Below are 22,741 nucleotides of genomic sequence, written 5' to 3'. Positions count from 1 at the left end.
GAAAATGTTTTTCCCTCCTAGTTTGAGTTTGGACTTTCATTCATTAGAAGAACCTTGGTGTGTCCACTCTGAGCTCTGTAGGAACCCCAACAACAAGCCCAACAATCCAGATGGACGGTTCCAGCTGTTAACTGGAGGAATTCCATCCAAACATCTGCTCTCACTGAATTCTTCCTCACCTACAGACTGTGTTCTTCACTGCTTTAAACTTGGAAATCAATGCAGTCATTGGTCTGCGTGCTGCTTTGTTCAGAGAGCTGATTGGCTGTTGACAGTGTTTGATCAGAGCGTGTCAGCCGTTACTATGGTGACCATAAAGGTGAGAAACAGGAAGTGTTTGTGTCCAATCCTGAAGCCTGTCACCGTTCTCCTCTCACAGCTTCACTGAGAAGCTGCAGCTTTACAGGAAACACTGGATCTTTGTTTCATACTGACTGTGTTTAGTACAATACTGCTGACAGCACCACCCACTCACTCCATCACTCTACTGACCTCAGAGTCTCCAGTCTGTAGTCTGGACTCTGCTGAAGATCAGACAGCTGCTTCACATCTGGATCCTGCAGGTTGTTGTAGTACAGGTACAGCTGTCTCAGATGGGAGGGGTTGGACTTCAGTGCTGCTGCCAGATAATCACAGCTGATCTTTGACAAACCACAGCCCCACAATCTGTATAAAGAATGAAAGATGTAAGTTTATTAGACAAAGTGCTTGAAATCATTCAGTGTTTCATCATCTGTTCAGAGCTGAAGAAGGTTCAGAATGTAGAAGTTTAGAAAATGGAAACTCCAAACAGCTGAAGCCAACAGGAAGCAGCTTCAAACAGGAAACTGTGCAGAGTTTCAGACTATATGTCCTGATGCAGCCAGTTGGATTTTGGAGATTTGAATCTCTGTTCTGTGACTAAGTCCTTGAATCATTTCTTCCAGTTGGTCCAACAAGACAGACTAAGTATTGGACATGTGTTGTGGCTCCATCAGGGGAGCTTCTAAATGTGATGTGATGGCCCCTCTGGGTCTGTCAGGTCACAGCACTGAAGAGAGCTCAAACTGGGCACACAGTTGTTCCAGTCTGGACCAAAGACTCTATACTGGGACTGAGGGACTGCTTTGACTGCACCCACTGGGACTTTTTAAGGGCTCATGTTCTCACTTAGATCATCGATTTCTACTGACATTTCTTTCTGGGAAAAATGGAGATTACTTTGGAAACAGGAAGTATTTTCCCCAATAAGCAGCCCTGGATTAGTAAATCACTCCAACATGTTCTCAGGCAGAAGAAGCTGTCTTGTTATGAGGGAGAGAAGAAAAAGATTGAGGCACAGAAACCTGTTGAAAGAGAGATAAAGCAGCTAAAATCAGGTGTAAAAGTAAAGCAGAGGATGAGCTGAATAAAGGACACTCAAGGCTGGCTTGGAAAGGAATGAAGTCCATGGTGGGGATGCAGAACAAGGAGCAAAGATGAATGTGATGCTGAATCAGCAGAAGACTTGGACTCATTTGATTCCAGCTTTGATATCATTGATTTCAATGAAGAGCTTTGTGATTGTAGCAAAGGGCTGGTAGCTCTGAGAGTCCCACTGATGAGGTGTTTGTGTGGAAATCTCTTAGTGGGACCAAAGAGAGAAAAAGCCCTGGTCCTGATGCTGTGGGAGGGAAATGATTGAAGTGTGCTGTGAGGAACTGACTGGGAGATTTTCACACATTTTCCAGTCCTCCTTGGAACAACAGGAAGTTCCCAGCATATGGAAACAAAGGTTAAGTGTCCTATGGCACTCAGTGATGATGGTGCTGTGGCCCCACCACCTCCACCTCTTTGTAAAGGAACTAACTGTAATCTGAAGCTTCAAATGGAACTAAGACTTCCTCCACTAGGTGGCAGTGTCTGATGAGAAAGTGTTAGTGGAGCTGGCCTGGAGTCAGAAACAGGAAGATGCAGGATTTGGGCTGAAATGGGCAAAAGTGGTTAGCACTAGTGCCTTAGAGCAAGAAGGTTGTAGGTTGAAGCTTGTTGGTCAGCTGGGCCTTTCTGTGGAGGTTGGATGTTCTCCCACAGTCCAATGAAATGCTGCTTAGGTTCATTGGTGCTTCTACATTGGCTGTAGGTGTGGATGTGAGGGAGTGCTTCTCTGTCGCTCTCTGTTGGCCCTGTGATGGACTGCTCACCTGTGCAGGTGGACCACGCCTCTTGCCCTATGACAGCTAGGGCACAGGCTGCAGCCCTGTGAGCCTAAGCTGAATAAACAGTTAGCAAAAATGATCCATAGATGGCCTGAAATCCCCCAGTTAGCAGTTTGGTAGATAGCTATGACATGCTAATCCCATCCAGCAGCTGTATTCTACCTGTAAGCTGATCCCTGCTGAGCCAAAGCACTTTTTCATATACAAATTACAACCTTTAATAGAAACCTATTGGTCAGCATCTTATTAGCCTGCTGTTAGCTTCATTCCACAGAAAACTGAGAGAAACTAACAGAGTTGATAAAGAATAAAGAGAAATGTGCTGATTTAAAGCCTTTGAAGTGCTTCAGATGATCTCTGTCCACTTCTGTCCACTCATTCATTCATGTAAGCTTTCTAATGCAGCTTTGATCTTCACAGTCTGCTTGATGAAACTCATTCTAACCCTGAATGTCAGAGTGTTCCTCCTTCTCTTTCCCATCATTCATGCTGGCAGTGGAGGAGATTTGGATGTTGGACTGTGTTTTGGATGATGTGTGTATGTTTGTGTTGGACTGCTGTCTGTAAAGCAAACGCACATTTTGCTTTGATTTTCAGTGTCAGACAGACTTTAAGGTGCAATGAAGAGTTTGAGAGTTTCACAGTGAATTTTCCAGTGGAGGATTTTTCTTCTTCTTTGAAGGTTTGAAATGTGAACATTGTTCTGCTGCAGTCAATGGACTAAACCAGAGAAGAAGAAAACAGACTTTACCATGAAGATCCTCAGTGTGGATCAGTATAATATCAGCCTGATGTCTGCAGTTTAGTGTCAGCACAACTTTCACATCATATTCATCTCAGCACAACTAAAACATGCTGACTGACCTCAGAGTTTCAAGTTTACATCCTGGACTCTCCAGGAAACCACACAGATGCTTCACTCCTGGATCCTGCAGCTTGTTGTTGTCGGTCAGGTCCAGCTCTCTCAGATGGGAGGGGTTGGACTTCAGTGCTGCTGCCAGATAATCACAGCTGATCTCTGACAAACCACAGCTCCACAATCTGTATAAAGAATGAAAGATGTAAGTTTATTAGACAAAGTGCTTGAAATCATTCAGTGTTTCATCATCTGTTCAGAGCTGAAGAAGGTTCAGAATGTAGAAGTTTAGAAAATGGAAACTCCAAACAGCTGAAGCCAACAGGAAGCAGCTTCAAACAAACACAACAAGAGAAAAAACTCTGAATGTTTCACATTAAAGTCGTACATTTCTCATAAAAACAGGACAAAGACTTGAAAAAGTCGTGTTTTTCCTTCCAGGAACCACATGGCTTCACTTTTAAAGGTGAAGTGTGACAGAAATGGACATATTTGAAGTCCAACACCTTTTTCCAGTCACATTATTAAAGCAGACAAACTACAAGCTCATTTTCATTCCAACAAGTCATCTTCTGACCTGGACTAACAACACTGGTCTCTATGTGCAGCTGGCTGTGAGACCAGTGCTCAGGGAGCGTCTACAAAGTGCAACACTGAAAGAACATCACACACTCATTTGCTTCCAGCACTTTCACACAAACATCTACTGTCATTATTGTCACCAAACTCTGTGGATCCTTTATTGCAAATTCAAATGGGATCAAATGGTCAGACAAAAGAGGGTTATGAGGAAATATGATGAAATGTTGTGTATTAGCAGCAAGTTATTGAATCTTTTTCCTCAGAAACCAAACAAAATGATTGACAAACATGTTTTTACAAACTCAGTGTTGGACTTGGATCAGCAGGATAAGCTGATGTTTAAAGGCATTTGAGTCTCGCTGTATGAGAGTCCAGTTCTTACTCAATATTTATGGATGATGTTCTTTCAGTGTTGCACTTTGTAGACGCTCCCTGAGCCTCACAGCCAGCTGCACATGGACCAGCTGACATTACCCAGCATTAGAGGCGGCTGTAAAAAATTCATGTTCCCATTTAAATGGTTTTAATTTGAATAAAACGATGTTGATTCATTCAATCCTGAATCGATGTTTCATATAAATGTATTTTGCCAGAATCTCAGGTTAAAGCTCACAAACTATTTCAACAAGCAGCAAACAGCTAAAACAGTAAATGAGAGCAGCTAAACACACAAAGATGGAAACACAGAGCGTGGATCGTTCACTCGACGGCACGTACACGGACACGCCGTCGGGGCTGAAAGTGGACAGCTCACAGATCCTGAAGCTGCAGGTTTCATCTGTCTCCAACCAAACCTGAGTGAAGCAGCAGCAAAAGAAGATCCAAACTCTGCTTCACGTTTGATCAATATGCTCATGAATTCTCTCTGACTTTGGCTGTTCCTGCCTGCACAGCTCTCTCTCTCTCAGTGTACTCCAAGAACAGCTTCAAACATCTGTTTCTGCATCATTCACTGTTTATTAGCCACCAGTCTGCTGTTGTGTTCAGTGCTGTCGGCCTCTGACAGTAAAGCCTCATTTCTGCTGTTCCATGGAAACTTTTTAAAATGATGACAGATTACAAACTCTCAGCTGTGTCTGTAATCAAACCTCTGTAACTTTGCTTCACTTCAGCAGCATCAGCTCATGTTCACATGTTGCTTCATGGTTTGCTTCAGTTTTTGATCGACTGCAGAATATTTTGAAGGTTATCTGCTATAAAAAGCCAGAAGAGGAAAATCTGCTTCATGTGTTTCTGTTTGATCCTCAGTGACTTTGACACAAAGGCCTCTGCTGTGATGATCACACCTCTGATCAAGTCTCACAGTGTCACAACTGATAAATGATCAGAGTTAGAATATTTCTGACTGTCTGCTGTGTGCCGTGACCTTTGACCTGCTAAAGACAGTCAGCTGTGGATTATTCATTGTTGTGTCTGATACTTAGAACTGTGAGGAAGAAGCTACACAGTTAATCAGGGTCCCCTCTCTCTGAATCAGGAAAGGTGGGCAGGCCGCGTGTGGGCCGCGGGCCATACGTTGAGTATCACTGTTTGAAATGTGAACATTGTTCTGCTGCAGTCAATGGACTAAACCAGAGAAGAAGAAAACAGACTTTACCATGAAGATCCTCAGTGTGGATCAGTATAATATCAGCCTGATGTCTGCAGTTTAGTGTCAGCACAACTTTCACATCATATTCATCTCAGCACAACTAAAACATGCTGACTGACCTCAGAGTTTCAAGTTTACATCCTGGACTCTCCAGGAAACCACACAGATGCTTCACTCCTGGATCCTGCAGGTTGTTCTTAGTTGAAGAAGAGGAGGAGTCATTACTCAGGTCCAGCTCTCTCAGATGGGAGGGGTTGGACTTCAGTGCTGCTGCCAGATAATCACAGCTGATCTCTGACAAACCACAGCTCCACAATCTGTATAAAGAATGAAAGATGTAAGTTTATTAGACAAAGTGCTTGAAATCATTCAGTGTTTCATCATCTGTTCAGAGCTGAAGAAGGTTCAGAATGTAGAAGTTTAGAAAATGGAAACTCCAAACAGCTGAAGCCAACAGGAAGCAGCTTCAAACAAACACAACAAGAGAAAAAACTCTGAATGTTTCACATTAAAGTCGTACATTTCTCATAAAAACAGGACAAAGACTTGAAAAAGTCGTGTTTTTCCTTCCAGGAACCACATGGCTTCACTTTTAAAGGTGAAGTGTGACAGAAATGGACATATTTGAAGTCCAACACCTTTTTCCAGTCACATTATTAAAGCAGACAAACTGATGATGACATCTCTGGGGTCTGATTGATAGAAAAAAAAATCTCTTTGAGACCTTTTGTAACTGACAAACTCCTCATCTGCTAACAACACTGAGTTGAATCTCCATGGCTGATAGTTGGAGCAGGCATCAGGAATACACATTGAAAAAACAAGAGGAGAAATCACCAGAGTCTTATAATCACATTCTGTAACTAAAGGGAGACGTTTTTCTATACAAATATATGTTTTATGGACATTAGAAAAAAAAAAGAGTATTGATGTGAAGCAGGATTATGAAATCTCCATACATCAGCCAGCCCATAATGATCAAGAAAGCTCTGAATGACGCATGCTGACTTTGGACTAAGTGTACTTTTGTGTGAACTGTGGTCCATAGCAGATAATGAGCAGTTTAGGTCTCCCTCAAAGATGATATTGTGTGATGACATATTGGGGAGCCGCGCAAAGACAGTGAAAAATCTGTGATCGTCCCAATTAGAGGCGTAGATATTTGCTAAGATCAAAGGAAAACCATAAACTATATTTTCTGCACTTAAAATCCTGTAATTTTCTCATAAATCGACAGTGCACCTTATGGATGAATTCTGGTTGTGCTTACTGACCTCGAACCGATTTTATGTGCTACACGGCGCTCAGAAACCTTTCAAAAGATGTTTTGGTACGACTTTGCTCAGCTACGAGGTCGCACCGCTTGATGGATTGTTGGAGCATTACAGCTACGAGGAGCCTCGCGGAGTGATACGTACTCTGCTTCAACGTAATATTACTGTATTGAGTGTGTATAAGGACCATAAATGGCACCTGTAAGAGACACGGTTACAAAGAGGGTTTCAAACTCCAGGCTGTCAGTCACGCAGTAGAACCTGGGAACAGAGCAGCTGCTTGTTATTATGCTCAGCGTCTGTTTACATTTTGACTGCACGATTGTGAGCTTTTTGTTATGCACAAACACAACATTGTTTTCTTTTATTTATGGAGCATTATTATTTAATAAATGCTGATCATTTATTCCTGAGTAATTGTTTCATGTACATCTACGCTGTATGTTAATAAATGTGCCTGTGTGAGATTTGGGACACAGCTTTGACTAAGAACTCTCTTTTTGTTCGTACTTTCTGGCTTTAAAAATATCGAGATATATATCGTATATCGCCATCCAGCTAAAGAATATCGAGATATGAACTTTGGGTCATATCGCCCAGTCGTAATATTGCAATAGGTTGTCCGTTAAACTCAAGCGGGGCTTGGGCCCTGGCACGGCGTAGCCACACAATCCTGGTAGTAGTGACGCTCGGCTATGACGGCGTGCGGGTCACCAGCTGGCTTTCTCAGGATAGGGCTCCTGTGTGAGCGGTCGACAATAACGTCTTTATCCATACCCAGCACTTCACGTAGTAGCACGGATACGGCCGTGGAGGAGCTCGAGTCCAGGCCCTCTGGGATCCCTATGATGTGGATGTTAGCTCTCCGCTTCCTGCCTTCATCACATTTATCCTTCAGGTCAGACAGCTCCTCCTTCATACTCTCTACTGTAGACTGCAGGGTGGTCACCTCATCGCTCCACATTGACAGCCCATCCTCAGCTTCTTTCACTGTAACCTTTACTCCATCAACTTCGCCGCACGTCGCCGCCATGCTGTTAGCGATCTCATTTCTCAGTCCTTGCACGTCAGCCCTTATATTGTCAAAATCTTCTTTCAATGCATTTCTGACTTCTTCTTTTAACAGCGTACTAATGTCCTCTTTAATGGATTGAAGAAGCTCCAGTTTTAGAGCAGTAGGATCCACATCACGCGCGTCTGTTGAGTCTGCTCTTCAGCGGCCGTAGAGCTGGACGCTGCCCTTTGGCCATCATCGATACTCTCGCCCGAGATCGCACCGGGGCTAAAATATTCACCTGCTCAGCTGTTTTTGATCAGTTTGAGCCTGTGTGGTTTGATCAGGTGGAGGAACGATGTGATGCTATAAAGACATCATCTTGTCCAAATGATGTTGTTCCAACACGTGTTTAAAAAGATTTTAAAGGTTGTTGGTTCCGACATCTTAGCGATTTTTAACAGCAGTCTTAGATCAGGTGTTGTACAGCCTGTTTTAAACATGCTGTTGTACAGCCTGTACTAAAAACCTGATCTGGATCCTCTGTCCGCTCAAATTTCAGGCCTATTTCAAAGCTTCCCTTCCTGCCGAAGATTTTGTAAAAGATTATATTTGTTCAGCTGCAATCTGTTGTAAAGGTTTCAGTCTGGTTTTAAAGCTCTTCACAGCACTGAAACTGCACTTTGGAAAGTTCTTAATGATCTTTTATCAGCCACTGATCAGGAGACTCAGCTGTGCTTTTGGATCTGACTGCTGCCTTGACCACAGCATCTTGACCTCACCATTGGAGCATGGCGGCATCAAGGGCGCTCTATTAGACTGGTTCAGCTCTTTTATTAAATCGCATTATTACATTTGGGGCTTATATTTGACGGCAATTTGAAAAACAGCTGAGCTCAGTTGTACAGCGGTCTTTCTTCAAACTGAGGCTTTTATCTAAGGTGAGATCATTTATATCTTTTAAAAACCTTGAACGGGCGATCCACGTTTTCATGACGTCCCAGCTGGATTATTGTAACTCCTTATATGTTGGAGTTAGTGGGACCTGCCTGGCAAGACTGCAGCTGGTCCAGAAAGCTGCAGCTCGTCTTCTGACACAAGCTCAAAGACATTTATCGTCCCAACAACCACATATACGCTGGTCCCTCGCTGTAACACAGTTCACCTTTGGCGGCCTCGCTGTTTCGCTGATCTTTTTTGTGCAATTTTGCATGTTTTTGTTTTTTACAGCGCATTGTGTTCTGCGTCCTGATTGGCTGTAGACCATTGTCAGCCAATCTCGTGCCGTGTCTCCTGTACAGTACAGAATGTGTTCAAATTTACAGCAGTGTGACTCTGCAGTGCTGCACTGTATGTTTGTACGTTTTTTCCCAACAAACAACAATGATGACGAGACGTTTTGCACCTGTGGTAGCAGCCAAAGGCAGAGGAAGATGCTGACCATCATAGTTTCAACAAGGAGGCAAAAAGGTTGTAACTGTCCACAACAAGAACATCGTAAGGATGGAGTCAGCTTTGGCTTTGTGGCTCAGTGACCACAGGAAAAAGAACATCGTGCTGGACACCAACATTATCTGCAGAAAAACTCAAAAGCTTTATGAAACTTTACCTGACAGCGAGGAGCCCAGGCCATGGACGAGTGCTCCTCACACAGAACCAAGCTCATTTAATGCCAGCAAAGGCTGATTTGACACATTTCAGAAACACTTTGCTTTCACTCTTTAATAATGAACTTATTTTTCTATGAAGGTTTGAACTTTGTTTAAACAAGAGAGAAAAGTGTGAAAATGTTCATGCCTGTCTGAGAAAAGTGTAGAAAGTGTGCAGTGAGGGTTTAACTGCCTTAAAACTTCTATAATACTTGTAAAACATAAAGCTGCTACTTCATTCTGAGACTTATTTTTAGAACGTAACTCGATAAACGAGCAACCGCAGTACTGTATTGTGTTTATTTTGAAAAGTCTCAACAGGATCTTCAGATTTATTTTGAAAGCTTTATCTGGAAAACACAAACACATAAGCAGGAAACAAAGAGCGTGATATGAAACGATAGACGTTTTCATATGGTCATCATATATACATCGTTCTATCGAACAGCCCCAGCTCCTGCTGTCAGTCTCTGTAAATCTGCTCTGAAAACACATTTGTATTCACTGGCTTTTAATACAGCATGAGAGTTATTTGATATTTGATGTGTGATATTAATATTAGGAGTTATTTTAATCATTATTTTGGATTCTTGTACAGCACTGTGGTCAACGCTGCTGCTGTAATTAATGTGCTAGAAACACATAAACAATCTGCAGTTAAACATCCAAAACTAAAGATGTGATCGCTGCCTTTAGAAAATGTGCTGATGCACAAGATATCAGCTCCATTAAGGTGGAATGTGGCCGTGTTAGAAACATGTTGGAAGAAGTTTGAAGCTGAAACTGTGAAGCTGAGAGTGAAAGAGCTCCAGCGTCTGTCACAGGAAACTTTCTTATTTCCACACTGATGAAAGCATCAAGCTTTGATTTCCTGCTGCTTTTATTGAGTCACACTGTGAAACTGAGCCACAGCTGAACCAGCATCCCTGTACAGCAGACACTTACAGCGCTTGGCTACTTCCATTGGACCCTCTGCACAGAGCTTCAGTTTCCTCTTCTGGTCCCAAAGTGCAGAACAACAAGGTTTCAAACAGCTTCGTTCCAGCAGCATCAGCCACAGACATGCAGAGAGGATCCTTTGGTTGTGTTGTGTGTTTGCATATCTGCTGTGTTGCTTTGTGAGGATGGATCATCTCCTGCAGCTCCAGATAAACAAGCTGGACCTGAACCTGGTAGCTTCACTTAGAAGACACTTGTGACGGGAACGTGTGAGAAGTTTTGTGCAGACAAGTGTGGATTTAGAGTGTGGGACGAGCTCTCCACAGTCTTTGTGGAGATCCACATTCTGCATACTGCCTGTGAGAAGCTGCAGACATTTGTCCTCCAAATCCACTGAGCAGCTGCTCGTGGTGGTATTAGCTTCATGTGTGCGTGTTAGCATGAAGCCTCGGTCACACTCTGCTGTGGACACGGTCACGGACAGCTGGACGCCTGATGGACGAGTCGTCCTTCCTGTTAAACTTCTTTGAGCATGAGAAGAGCATGAGAAGCTCAGTGGACACTGTTCAGTGTTTTAACTCTCGCTTTCTGATGGGTTTAGATTTTATTATTGTCATTTGTATTAGGAAATATTTAACCATATATTCTTAGAGGTGTATAATCAATTGTGTAGTGATAGGATGTGTGATCTTTAGCAGGCTGCAGGGGCTTGGTGTGTATTCCACACTGGAATGCACACCCACATCCTGGGAGCACGAGAGAGGTCGTACCTTCTCTTATTGTTTTATGGCAGGATTAACGTAGCTACGTCTGTTCTAGTCTAAGTGCTTTTTGTTTAGATGAACTGCTGGACTTCCTCACCATGTTATCTAGGGTGAACCATCTAGGGTGAAGGGGGGTCTACCCTCTTCCTGACCAAGGATGTTATATGACCCTTTGATCAGCAGTACCACACACACACACACACACACACACACACACACACACACACAGTATTCTTTGTTCACATGTATACCTATGTGAGATGCTATATGTTAATGACCCTATGCATATTCATGTAACCACAATAAAAGGAGTGCTATGGGGAGCCTGGCTGAGAGTCTGATGGTGGTCAAGTGGTGGAACGACGCTTGGCTCCAGCCAGGTCTCCCTCATGCATGAGTAAACCAGAGAACTTTGGTGCCTTGTGTCTTGCTTTTTGCTGCGTAGCAGATTGTCCTTAACGTTCCAGTGGATAGGTTCAAACTACAAACCTATCATTAATTGGTCCTTCGAGAGCCGGATCCCTGGAGTCGACATTCACCGAGGGGAAAAGAGACACGCCGACAGACTGACGTCAGCCAGGACTTATAGAGGTCCTGCAGCAAAGTCCCGAGGCGTGAGAATTCGTCATCGAGCCGGTGGATTAGCCGTCTGTTTTTTCTCCTCGATGGATGACGATTGACGGGATTCGGGACTGATGCTACTCGCAATAAGCAACACCAAGTAGGTATGTGAAAAATCTAAGCCACTGTGTGAGGCTGAGTTGTAAAGTCTTTATCACTGTGTGCGATAAAGCGTGTAGTCACTGTGTGCGACTATTCTTTGCCGCTGTGTGCAGCAAAGCGCGCATCCACTGTGTGAGGTTGCGTTGAAAGTCTTTATCACTGTGTGCGATAAAGCGCGTGATCACTGCTATGTAAGTCTTTGCCACTGTGTGCGACAAAGCACGCAGTCACTGTGTGAGACTGCGTTGAGACAATAGGCCTAATTTTTGTTGTTTGTGTGTGAGGATATTTTTTGTTGTTGTTGTTGTTGTTGTGTGAGTGTGTGCGGAGCAGAACACGTGGTCTGTGACGTCGGCAGCTGTTGTTGTTATTATGGGTTCCCAAGCAACCAAGAGTGTGTCAGAGGGTGACGAGAAGTTTATGGTGAAATTCGCTCCCGGTAGCGCAAAGTATTTAGGACATTGGCGCAAGAAATATGATTTTGAAGGTAAATTGGTTGTAGGACAATGTCAAATGTTAGTAGACCAGTTGACAGTGAAAGCAGCTTGTGCGACAGGGAAATTGAAACAGGAGAGAGAGTTACAAGTGGCGTCCGCTAAATTGTGGTTAGAACAGGCGCAGAAGAGACAGGAGGCAGTGACTATATATACACTGACAGTCAGTATGCATATGCTACACTTCATTTCTTTGCCGCTCAGTGGTCAAGACGAGGCATGACAACATCAACAGGTAAACCTGTGGAGCATGCGACATTGTTGCAGGCCCTGTTGAAAGCAGTGTTACTGCCTAGTAAAGTTGCGGTTTGTAAATGTGCAGCACACACACGTGGCACTGACCCCATTGTACTAGGCAACGCCTTTGCAGATAAAATTGCAAAGGAAGCGGCCCTTGGAACACATGGGGTTCATGTTCTGGCGTCACAGGAGCAAACTACGCCCATCACACATGATGTGTTAGCAGACATGCAGTCACACTCACCTCCAGCTGAGAAGCAGCTGTGGCTCACTAAAGGAGCAAGCCTGCGAGGTGATGTCTACTATCTTTGTGATAAACCTATATTGCCTAAGAACCTATATAGGACTGCTGCAAGTTTGAGCCACGGGCTCTGCCATGTCTCGACAGCTGGGATGGTGGCAGCAGTCGAACGGCAGTTTTTCACACTGGGATTCAATGCTTATTCAAAACATTTTTGTAAAGCATGTTTAATATGTTGTAAACATAATGCTCAGGGAAACCTCAGACCTAGGAGAGGAAAGTTTCCCAGACCCAGCTACCCATTTGAAGTAATCCATATGGATTTCATTGAGTTGTCTAACTGTAACACCTACAGGTACTGCCTGGTGATTGTGTGCCCGTTCTCAAAGTGGGTAGAAGTTGTCCCCACTAAGAAAGCAGATGCTATTTCAGTGGCTAAAGTGATATGCAAAAATGTGATCCCAGAGCATGGGATCCCCCAGACTATTTACAGTGACAATGGTCCTCATTTTGTGAATGAAGTAATTGAGAAAATGTCACAACATCTGGGGATAACGCTGAAAAACCATTGCTCATATCACCCACAAAGTGCAGGGCTGGTTGAAAGGACTAATGGCACAGTAAAGCTGAGACTCAGGAAAACAATGGAGGAAACAGGCAGAACATGGGTAGACTGCATTGAGCTAGTGAAAATGTATATGAGAATCACGCCAACTGATAATGGCCTAACGCCTTTTGAAATAATATATGGCAGGCCATTTAGAGTTCCAGTGTTTTGTAATGATAATGATAAAGCAGAAGAAGAAAACACACTAGCAGACTGGATGATTAAAATGCTGAAAAGCAAAGAAGTCATGAGTGCAAATAATCTGCCAGATGATTCTGTTTCTGTACAGGAAGAACGTCTGAAGCCAGGGGACTGGGTACTGATAAAGGTCATAAAGAGGAAGTGCTGGTCGAAGCCACGGTGGGACGGACCATACCAGGCTCTGCTGACAACACCAACTGCTGTGAAGATTGCAGAACGACCCACCTGGATACACCAAAGCCACTGCAAAAAGGTGACACACATCCAGGCCAGCTCGGAGTAAGTGGCAGGAAGACCGGGTACAAAGGGGGGGAAAGCCTCTAGGGCCCTTCGTCTCAATCCGGTGAAGAAACCAACTGAGCCACAGGTACTCATCAGAATGGCTGGTGTTGTCTACCCTGCTGGGTGTAATGGCTTTGATGTCATCATGGTCAGCTGTGGAGACCCTGTATGTCCAAGGAAACCACACCCAATACCCTCATGGCTATTCTACAAACTTTTGGTGGCAGTTTATGAATACAACTGCTCACTTGAACAATAGGACGGACTGCTATGTGTGTGCTCATATGCCGTTATCCGCATATACATCTGGACTGTGGCCGTACAGCATACCAGAGGACAGGAGTTGGTGTCTGTTGGGCTTAGCAACTCATCCTGGCAACAGAGTCCTCTGGTCCCAGGCCAACTATAGTACACCTCTGAACATCACCTGGAGTAAGTCGCCACTTATAGATGTGAATTGTTCTGAGCAAACTGACTTATTGGCCTGGCCTCAAGTGTCAGACCCACTGCCAGACATAATATTGCTGAACAAGCTGAATACAGCTCAACTGCCGTTGTGTGTGATGAACAATGGATCACTGTCAGTGGGGGAGCTGCCGCTTCGTTTATGTGGATACATATACACCTACTGCCCTCCAGAGAATGAGAGCAGGTGTATGAAATGCTTGACCAGTGCAAAGTGAGCTGAGAACTTGACATTAAGGAGGACTGAATGCAAGTCCAACCGGGCTTACAGGATACCAGTAAAAGCAAAGAGTCAGAAGTGGACAGGATGTGCAAGGATGGTGCCGAGCAGTAAAGGAACAAGAGTTTTGGCTGATTGGTATTTCTTGTGTGGACATAAAGCCTATCTATCACTCCCTGAGGGATGGGGAGGATTGTGTGCCGTGGTGAAGTTATCGGATCATGTCTTCTTCATGGACAGAGTTGAACATCACCCTAGCAACCGACGGAAGCGTGAGGTGAATATAGCCTCACCTAACTCTTTTGGAGTGACAGTAGACACTGGAGTGCCACGAGAATTCCGCATTTGGAGTGGAGGAGCTAAATTCTTCCAAAGTTTGATCCCAAACATCGGAGTTGCAGAGGTGCGGGATCATGTGGAGATCAACCGATATGCCTTAGTGAGATTAATGTGTCGCAGTAAGACTCTGGGAACAGCCTTAGCGGAGGAGCAAAAGGCCATCAGAACGATGGTACTGCAGAACAGGCTGACCCTAGACTTGATAACAGCATCACAAGGAGGAGTGTGTAAGCTGATTGGAGAGACATGTTGTACGTTTATTCCGGATGGATATACGACTGGAGGAGACATCTATGAGGCACTGCAGAACTTAACTGCTCTGCAGAAATATGTGGCGGACCACACATCAGGAGGAGACACGTCACAAGGCTGGATAGCCTGGTTGACATCTGGACCATGGTGGAATATGTTTCTAAAGTTTTTGACTCCCATTCTTACATTATTGGCTTTGCTTTGCTTGTTTACAGGTTGCATTTTGCCATGTGTAAGATCGATGGTGAATAAAATGATTGCTAACACCTTTACCAATTTCATACTGTTGCAGCAGAGTGACATGGATGCTAAGGCTAATATGTGTGTATGAAATGAAGCCTGCACTGAAAATGTTGACAAGTGGTGTAGAGCTGAAGATATATATATGCCGTATAGCCTTAAAAAATGACAATACAGGGTGGTGATGATGGGTTTAGATTTTATTATTGTCATTTGTATTAGGAAATATTTAACCATATATTCTTAGAGGTGTATAATCAATTGTGTAGTGATAGGATGTGTGATCTTTAGCAGGCTGCAGGGGCTTGGTGTGTATTCCACACTGGAATGCACACCCACATCCTGGGAGCACGAGAGAGGTCGTACACAGCAAATTCAAAAGTGTTAAATGTTTTGGTGTTAATAGTCTTCTTGCAAAAGTAGAGTTAATTTTACTCTAAGCAGAGTCACATTCTTTTAATGTAACTCTGAGGTGTAAAATGATAGTAGTTAAAATCGAGTGTTAAAAATGAGTGTTTCTCTGTCAAATCTGGAGGTGTTACAATGGAAACATTAACTCTTGACCTCTTAACTCTGAACTCCTACAGGGGCTATGACACCAACAGAGTAAATTCACAGACTCCGCCCTCAGCACGGCTCCAATCGAAGCTGAAGTGAAGCCGTTTCAGAACATTTTGCTCTACATATTTGAGTTGTTTGCCATGCTTGGTAAGTCATTCTTTCAAACATTGTTTCAATTATTATTATTAGCTTTTACTTCTGTGGCTCTTTGGAGTTGAGACAAAGCTGTGTGAAAGGCATTAGCCATGTTGCTCGGTGATAGCATAACATTCTGTTTTAGCTAGCTGAAAGGTATTGTTTGCGGGCAAATACCACAGCCTTGAAAAAAAGCTTGCATGTGAATTTTCAGTCAAACTTTTGGTCAAATACACCTAAAACAATGTGTAGAATGTGAAATGTTGGTATAATGGTGCTACTTGAAGCCTAAAAACGATCGCCCATAAAAAAAAACGAGCAAACAGCAGTAGCAGACGTCCTGACTGGGTTCTACGTTAGCATAGATCCCTCCAGAGTTTTGTGCACACGGTTTAGGTAAAAATGAAAAAGGTTGAGGTTTTACATTTAGTTCAGTATTACCTGTTGCCTGTGTCTTTGTCTTTTGGGAAAATACTTTACACAAGTAATGGCTCAAAGAGGATTCCTTTTTTTTACTGTGCTGCAATTGTTTACTGGATTATTTGTGCCATTAATTAGTGTCAACTAATTTTTATTCAATCTCCGCACAGGATATGCTTGTGAAGATGGAATATGGGGGAGAGCAGAAGTGCGTTGAAGTTCCACAAAGGGATGAATGAAGGACATGCATATTGTATTGAAGAAATAAGTGATGAGAATGCTGTTATTTGCATTTACCAGCTCACCCATGTCAGACCTTTTGATAAACAAAATTCTAATGAAAGTGAGAACATGTATACTGTTACATCTTTCAGAAAATGTTTTGAAATTGTGGTGCACAGTTCAGAATAAATGTTTTTCAAAAACCATTGCGTCTTTTTAGTAAATGTTTATTTCCAAAAGAAATTTCTAGAAGTTCAGAACAGTAAAATTCCCGCTTTTTAGAATGAATTAGAAGATAACTCTTACGTAGTTAAACTAAAATACTCTTTGAGAGTTAATATATAAACTCTTAACACCAAGTGTTAAATTATCAACTCCTGAACAGATTTGGTGTTTAACACTAAATCAGAGTTAACGTACCAACTCTCCAAAAAGAGTTAAATTAACACTCTCTGGTGTGGACCCATATAGACACTTTAATAGTGTTGAAATCAAATCCGACAGTGTTAATTTGGACATGCTGGATTTGCTGTGTACCTTCTCTTATTGTTTTATGGCAGGATTAACGTAGCTACGTCTGTTCTAGTCTAAGTGCTTTTTGTTTAGATGAACTGCTGGACTTCCTCACCATGTTATCTAGGGTGAACCATCTAGGGTGAAGGGGGGTCTACCCTCTTCCTGACCAAGGATGTTATATGACCCTTTGATCAGCAGTACCACACACACACACACACACACACACACACACACACACACACACACACACACAGTATTCTTTGTTCACATGTATACCTATGTGAGATGCTATATGTTAATGACCCTATGCATATTCATGTAACCACAATAAAAGGAGTGCTATGGGGAGCCTGGCTGAGAGTCTGATGGTGGTCAAGTGGTGGAACGACGCTTGGCTCCAGCCAGGTCTCCCTCATGCATGAGTAAACCAGAGAACTTCGGTGCCTTGTGTCTTGCTTTTTGCTGCGTAGCAGATTGTCCTTAACGTTCCAGTGGATAGGTTCAAACTACAAACCTATCACTTTCACTTCAGCTTCACCAACAACAGCACAAGCAGAGCAGCCCACTGCCTGCATGGCTGGGACAGCGCCCCCTGGTGACTGTAAACCACTACAACATGTAGACGGCCGTCTGCAGGCTGGATGTAGCACCACCGCAGAGACGTGCTGCAGCTCTGTTTAGTTACCCAGCTGACAGCAGAGGCTGTAGTTTACTGTTACCAACATGGAAAACTGAAGCTTCACCAGCTGGAGCTACAGAGCTGGAGAACAAAGGAGACTGAGAGGCCAGAATGATGTGGGAGGAAACATCAAGAGCCTGTTTGAAAGGAGACACATGTGGATGCTGTGCCAGTCTGTGGTCTGTCAGAAGTCAGCTGAGTCACACTGCAAGAAGCTGCAGAATCTCAGAGGAGGAGATTTGGAAGTGTTTGTGGGACAAACTGGACTCAAAGAAAGAAGATGTTTGTGAAGTCTTTGGTGGAGGTGAGCAGTGTGAAGCAGAACACATGCAGATGAATCAGGAGGTCAGCATCAGTGTCTCCTTGTGGTGGACGGTAAAAGAATCAGAGCCAACGCTCCCGTCCACCCTCGGCATGAAGCAGTGCTGTTTCTGAAACAGGAGGACAAGTCCAGAGAAGACAGAGGAAGCAAAGATGAGGGTGGGACAGGACAGCAGGACTTCCTTCACACCTGCAGCTCCATCACACTGCTGTAGCTCCTCTTCATCACACATGTACCTGCAGCCTGTCTTCGAGTCCAGGAGTCACCTCCACACAGTGTAGAAGCCTCCTGTGCAGACCATGGAGTCCAGCCTCTGTCAGGGAAGTCGGCACTAAAGCCTGAAAGACTTCAATCTGTCTCTGCTCCACCCGAGAAAGACCAGCACCGTACTTGTTGTGCATTCAAGGAGGGAACATCAGCGCTGCATCGTGGGAACAACACCGCAGGAACAAAGACACAGCACGGCCGATGAAGGACGAGGACAAAGGAAAGGTGAGTGAGAAGACCCTGGTGGTGTGGACGGACCTGCAGGGGCTCCAAGACTGAGGAGCAGAGACGTCCATGTACCAGCTGAGGATGCTGCAGTGATCCAGGGAGCTCGGTCCAATCTGAGGCCGTGTGAACTACGTGGACCACAGTTTCTTCACAGACTTCAGCCACGTGAACATCTGGAGATCCAACAGTGTACGAGCTGTGAGCCATCAGCTGTTTCTCTCATCAGCTGCTGTAATGAGAGCTGCTGGAATCATCTCGAGCAGCAGGAAATCACTGATGTTGTTTCTAACCAAAGATATGGGACTGAGCTCCGCTGAGCTCCTTCTACTTTCATCCAGATAGAAACTGCTACAGTCTGCTGATTATTGCTTTGCCTCCATCACACGAGCTCTTTATCCTGTTCTTCACTCTCATTGGTTCTTTGTCTGCTTGTTTTTACAACAGTAGTCTTCTGATTGGTCAAAGGAGACAATCAGCTGTGACTAAATGTAGCTCCTACAGCAGTGATGGGAATAACTACTGAAGCTAATCCAGTATCAAAGCTCAGGAATCAGCAGCTCCCACCTCGTTTTCTTTCAACAACTATTTTTAGCTGCTGTGTTTTTGTGTTTCTGCAGACCTCAGACATCCTGCTGCTCTGGACAGCTTTTTCATTCTTTTGTATCATTATTTTGCTTTTCTTTTATTATTATGTTATATGTATTAATATGTGAAACACTTATTCTTTGTGTTTTTGCTTTGCTCCTGTCAAACTGCTTTAATAAAATCTGCTGCAGTCTAAACTGTGGACGTTCCCTTTTTAACCCTTTGTGAAACAATAAAGGTTTAAATCTGAGTATTCATCTATGTTAGTGTTTAATGGGTCTAATAGGTTGCTTTGGCCTTTCCCAGTAATATCTTCCCTTGCAGTCTGTGGTCCAGGCTTCTAAAACCATCCCAGGTTAACAAGAACTACAATCTAGAGGAGAGCTGCCATAACAGGTGTGACTGATGAGATCTGACCTGCAAGGTTACTCAGGTTTGTTTGTATCAGGACAAGCAGGGAAGCCGCCTGGACGTCAAAGTAGTTAGAGCTGGGCGAGTGTCCTCACCCACATCGGCTTCACAACTCTGCATCACCTACTGAGTAAGACTCAGAGGATCAGAGATTAGAAGGTCTACAAAGAGCTGAACCAGACTTCCTGTATAAAGGTTTTAGTTCCACAGATCGACAGTGTCAGCACAACTAAAACGTGGAGACTGACCTCAGAGTTTCAATTTGATGTTGTGGATTCTCCAGAAGAACACACAGCTGCTTCACTCCTGAATCCTGCAGCTTGTGGTAGCTCAGCTCCACCTCTCTGGGATACGAAGGGTTGAGCTTCAGCACTGCTTCCAGATAATCACAGCTGATCTCTGACAAATCACAGCTCTCCAATCTGTATAGAGAATGAAAGATGTAAGTTTATTAGACAAAGTGCTTGAAATCATTCAGTGTTTCATCATCTGTTCAGAGCTGAAGAAGGTTCAGAATGTAGAAGTTAAGAAAATGGAAACTCCAAACAGCTGAAGCCAACAGGAAGCAGCTTCAAACAAACACAACAAGAGAAAAAACTCTGAATGTTTCACATTAAAGTCGAACATTTCTAACAAGAGTGTTTTAAAGACAGCGTCACTGATGATCATCTTCTGCCCAGTAAAACTTTGGTTTTCCTCATGTGAGTGTTAATGATGCACAAAGACTGTGAGTGCAAAGAGGGAGCGAGGAGGATGACAGAGAGATGGTACAGGAGCATCAAGAACCCGGCGAGGAAATGAGCAGAAGGACTTTGGAGCCTGTTGGATTGAAGCTTTCACAGAGACGTGTTTGACTGGACACCACCAGGACAGACTTTTAATCCCAGGATTTGGATGAGCTTTCTGTCTTTATGGTCACAAATGATGCTGTAACTCTGTGAATGTCCTGGAACTGTCAGCAGTGTGGTTACGTCCTTTTGACCTGAGTTTCCACAGCTCTTATAACAGCAGTGTACATTCAGACTGAGACACGCTTCAGTCTGTATGGACCTGTTTCTGTAGCTGCCACCATCATTCTACGGTCGTGTCCAAATTCATGGGCTGCATCCTCCCGAGGACCCGGCCTTTGCGGTCTACGTGGGCTGGGTCCTCAGAAGGTCGGGTAGGCTGGAAATAAACGGCTGGGGAAATTGGACGGTCTAGCCTTCTGATTAGCGTCACCGCTGTCTCGGTGGAGTTTAATAAACTCAGCCGTCTGCTCCTTGCTATCTAAAATATAACAGGACACTGGCGTAAATTCTCGACCGTCTCATACTTCTGTTTAATCAGTTTTCTGTTTGACGTTTAGTCAGCTCTGTAAAGACCAAGGAGGAACCCACCTGGGGGATTAATAAAGTTTTATTTTATCTAATCTAATCTAATAACTTTAATCTCAGCCAAACCGATTTACTCACGAACAAACAAAACACTGAAAAAAGCCAAACAATAACATTTTGAGGTTGTCTAAGTGACTTATATATCACGTTTAACCTGAGTAGCGAAAGTCCGCGGTGATGTGAAAATGATGTGCCGGGAGTTGTGCCGTTCTCGGCGGCTTCAGTGACCCTCGAGCTCCCGGCGAGCTATCGAGCTGGTGGGTAGCAGACGTCTCCGAAAACGTCGAAGCACTTTTGCAAATATGCGGTATCTTGATAAACCGAGCAGATATTTGATGTTTACACAGCTACTTTCTCGCCTGAAAATATGTTAAAAGTTTATTTTGTGACCGAAAAAGATTAGTATGAGTAATTTTAAAACTTAGTAGCGGCCGCCATTGTTGGAAACTGGAGTTTGGCTGGGCCGCGCTATGAATTCTGGGATATGGTAGGCCACGAAGGACACACCCGACCCATCCTTCAAATTCAGGGAAAAGGAGGACGCATTTGTTGGCTGCATTCGGAGGAGTCTACGAATTTGGACAGCCTTCGACGTGTCGCTGCGACGTAATCGGTCTACAAATGCGGCCTCAGGAGGATGCAGCCCATGAATTTGGACACGACCTACATGTTTGTACATCAGCTTATCAAATACTGTCTGCTGTCTTCATTTATTACTCTTCACCTGCTTCACTGTCACTGTGTGGGCGGAGCTGTCTGAGCCCTGCCCACACAGACACAGCTCCTCTCTGGAGCAAAACTTCTGCTTCATCTCCGCCTCTTTTCTTCATCCTCCACCTCTCTTTTCTCTTCTTCGGTGTTCTGCAGCCACAGAGCCTCACAGCCATTAGCACGCCCATACCTGAGCAGCTAGCATTACCCAGCATGCCGTGCAGCAGTGTCAGTTTGTAAATGTGCAAGAATTCCTGCTCCAAACTGTTTCACAGAGTGCTGTGTGCCGTGACCTTTGACCTGCTAAAGACAGTCAGCTGTGGATTATTCATTGTTGTGTCTGATACTTAGAACTGTGAGGAAGAAGCTACACAGTTAATCAGGGTCCCCTCTCTCTGAATCAGGAAAGGTGGGCAGGCCGCGTGTGGGCCGCGGGCCATACGTTGAGTATCACTGTTTGAAATGTGAACATTGTTCTGCTGCAGTCAATGGACTAAACCAGAGAAGAAGAAAACAGACTTTACCATGAAGATCCTCAGTGTGGATCAGTATAATATCAGCCTGATGTCTGCAGTTTAGTGTCAGCACAACTTTCACATCATATTCATCTCAGCACAACTAAAACATGCTGACTGACCTCAGAGTTTCAAATCGACATCGTGGATTCTCCCGAAAACCACACAGATGCTTCACTCCTGAACCCTTCAGGTTGCTGTAGATTCCACTCAGGTCCACCTCTGTGGGATACGAGGGGTTGGACTTCAGTGCTGCTGCCAGATAATCAAGGCCAATATCTGACAAACCACAGCTCTTCAATCTGTATAAAGAATGAAAGATGTAAGTTTATTAGACAAAGTGCTTGAAATCATTCAGTGTTTCATCATCTGTTCAGAGCTGAAGAAGGTTCAGAATGTAGAAGTTTAGAAAATGGAAACTCCAAACAGCTGAAGCCAACAGGAAGCAGCTTCAAACAAACACAACAAGAGAAAAAACTCTGAATGTTTCACATTAAAGTCGTACATTTCTCATAAAAACAGGACAAAGACTTGAAAAAGTCGTGTTTTTCCTTCCAGGAACCACATGGCTTCACTTTTAAAGGTGAAGTGTGACAGAAATGGACATATTTGAAGTCCAACACCTTTTTCCAGTCACATTATTAAAGCAGACAAACTACAAGC

The 22,741-nt window shown here is 43.9% G+C and overlaps 1 protein-coding gene and 1 pseudogene across 2 annotated transcripts in view; one reads left to right on the top strand and one right to left on the bottom strand.

Annotated features, from left to right (window-relative positions):
• Positions 1-22,741, bottom strand: part of LOC147302735 (protein NLRC3-like) — a 330,634-nt gene that overhangs the window by 146,943 nt on the left and 160,950 nt on the right. The gene's annotated exons all lie outside the window — the stretch shown is intronic.
• Positions 13,725-15,316, top strand: LOC147302742 (uncharacterized; annotated as a pseudogene).

Source organism: Aulonocara sp. 'chitande type north' Nkhata Bay, linkage group LG23, assembly GCF_057382095.1.
Source record: "Aulonocara sp. 'chitande type north' Nkhata Bay isolate Kocher_YH1m ecotype deep benthic linkage group LG23, A_spYH_male_GT1.1, whole genome shotgun sequence".
In the NCBI taxonomy this organism is placed as follows: Eukaryota; Metazoa; Chordata; class Actinopteri; order Cichliformes; family Cichlidae; genus Aulonocara; species Aulonocara sp. 'chitande type north' Nkhata Bay.
The sequence above is the reverse complement of the archived record's forward strand: the minus strand, read 5'-3'. Positions and strand labels throughout refer to the sequence as shown.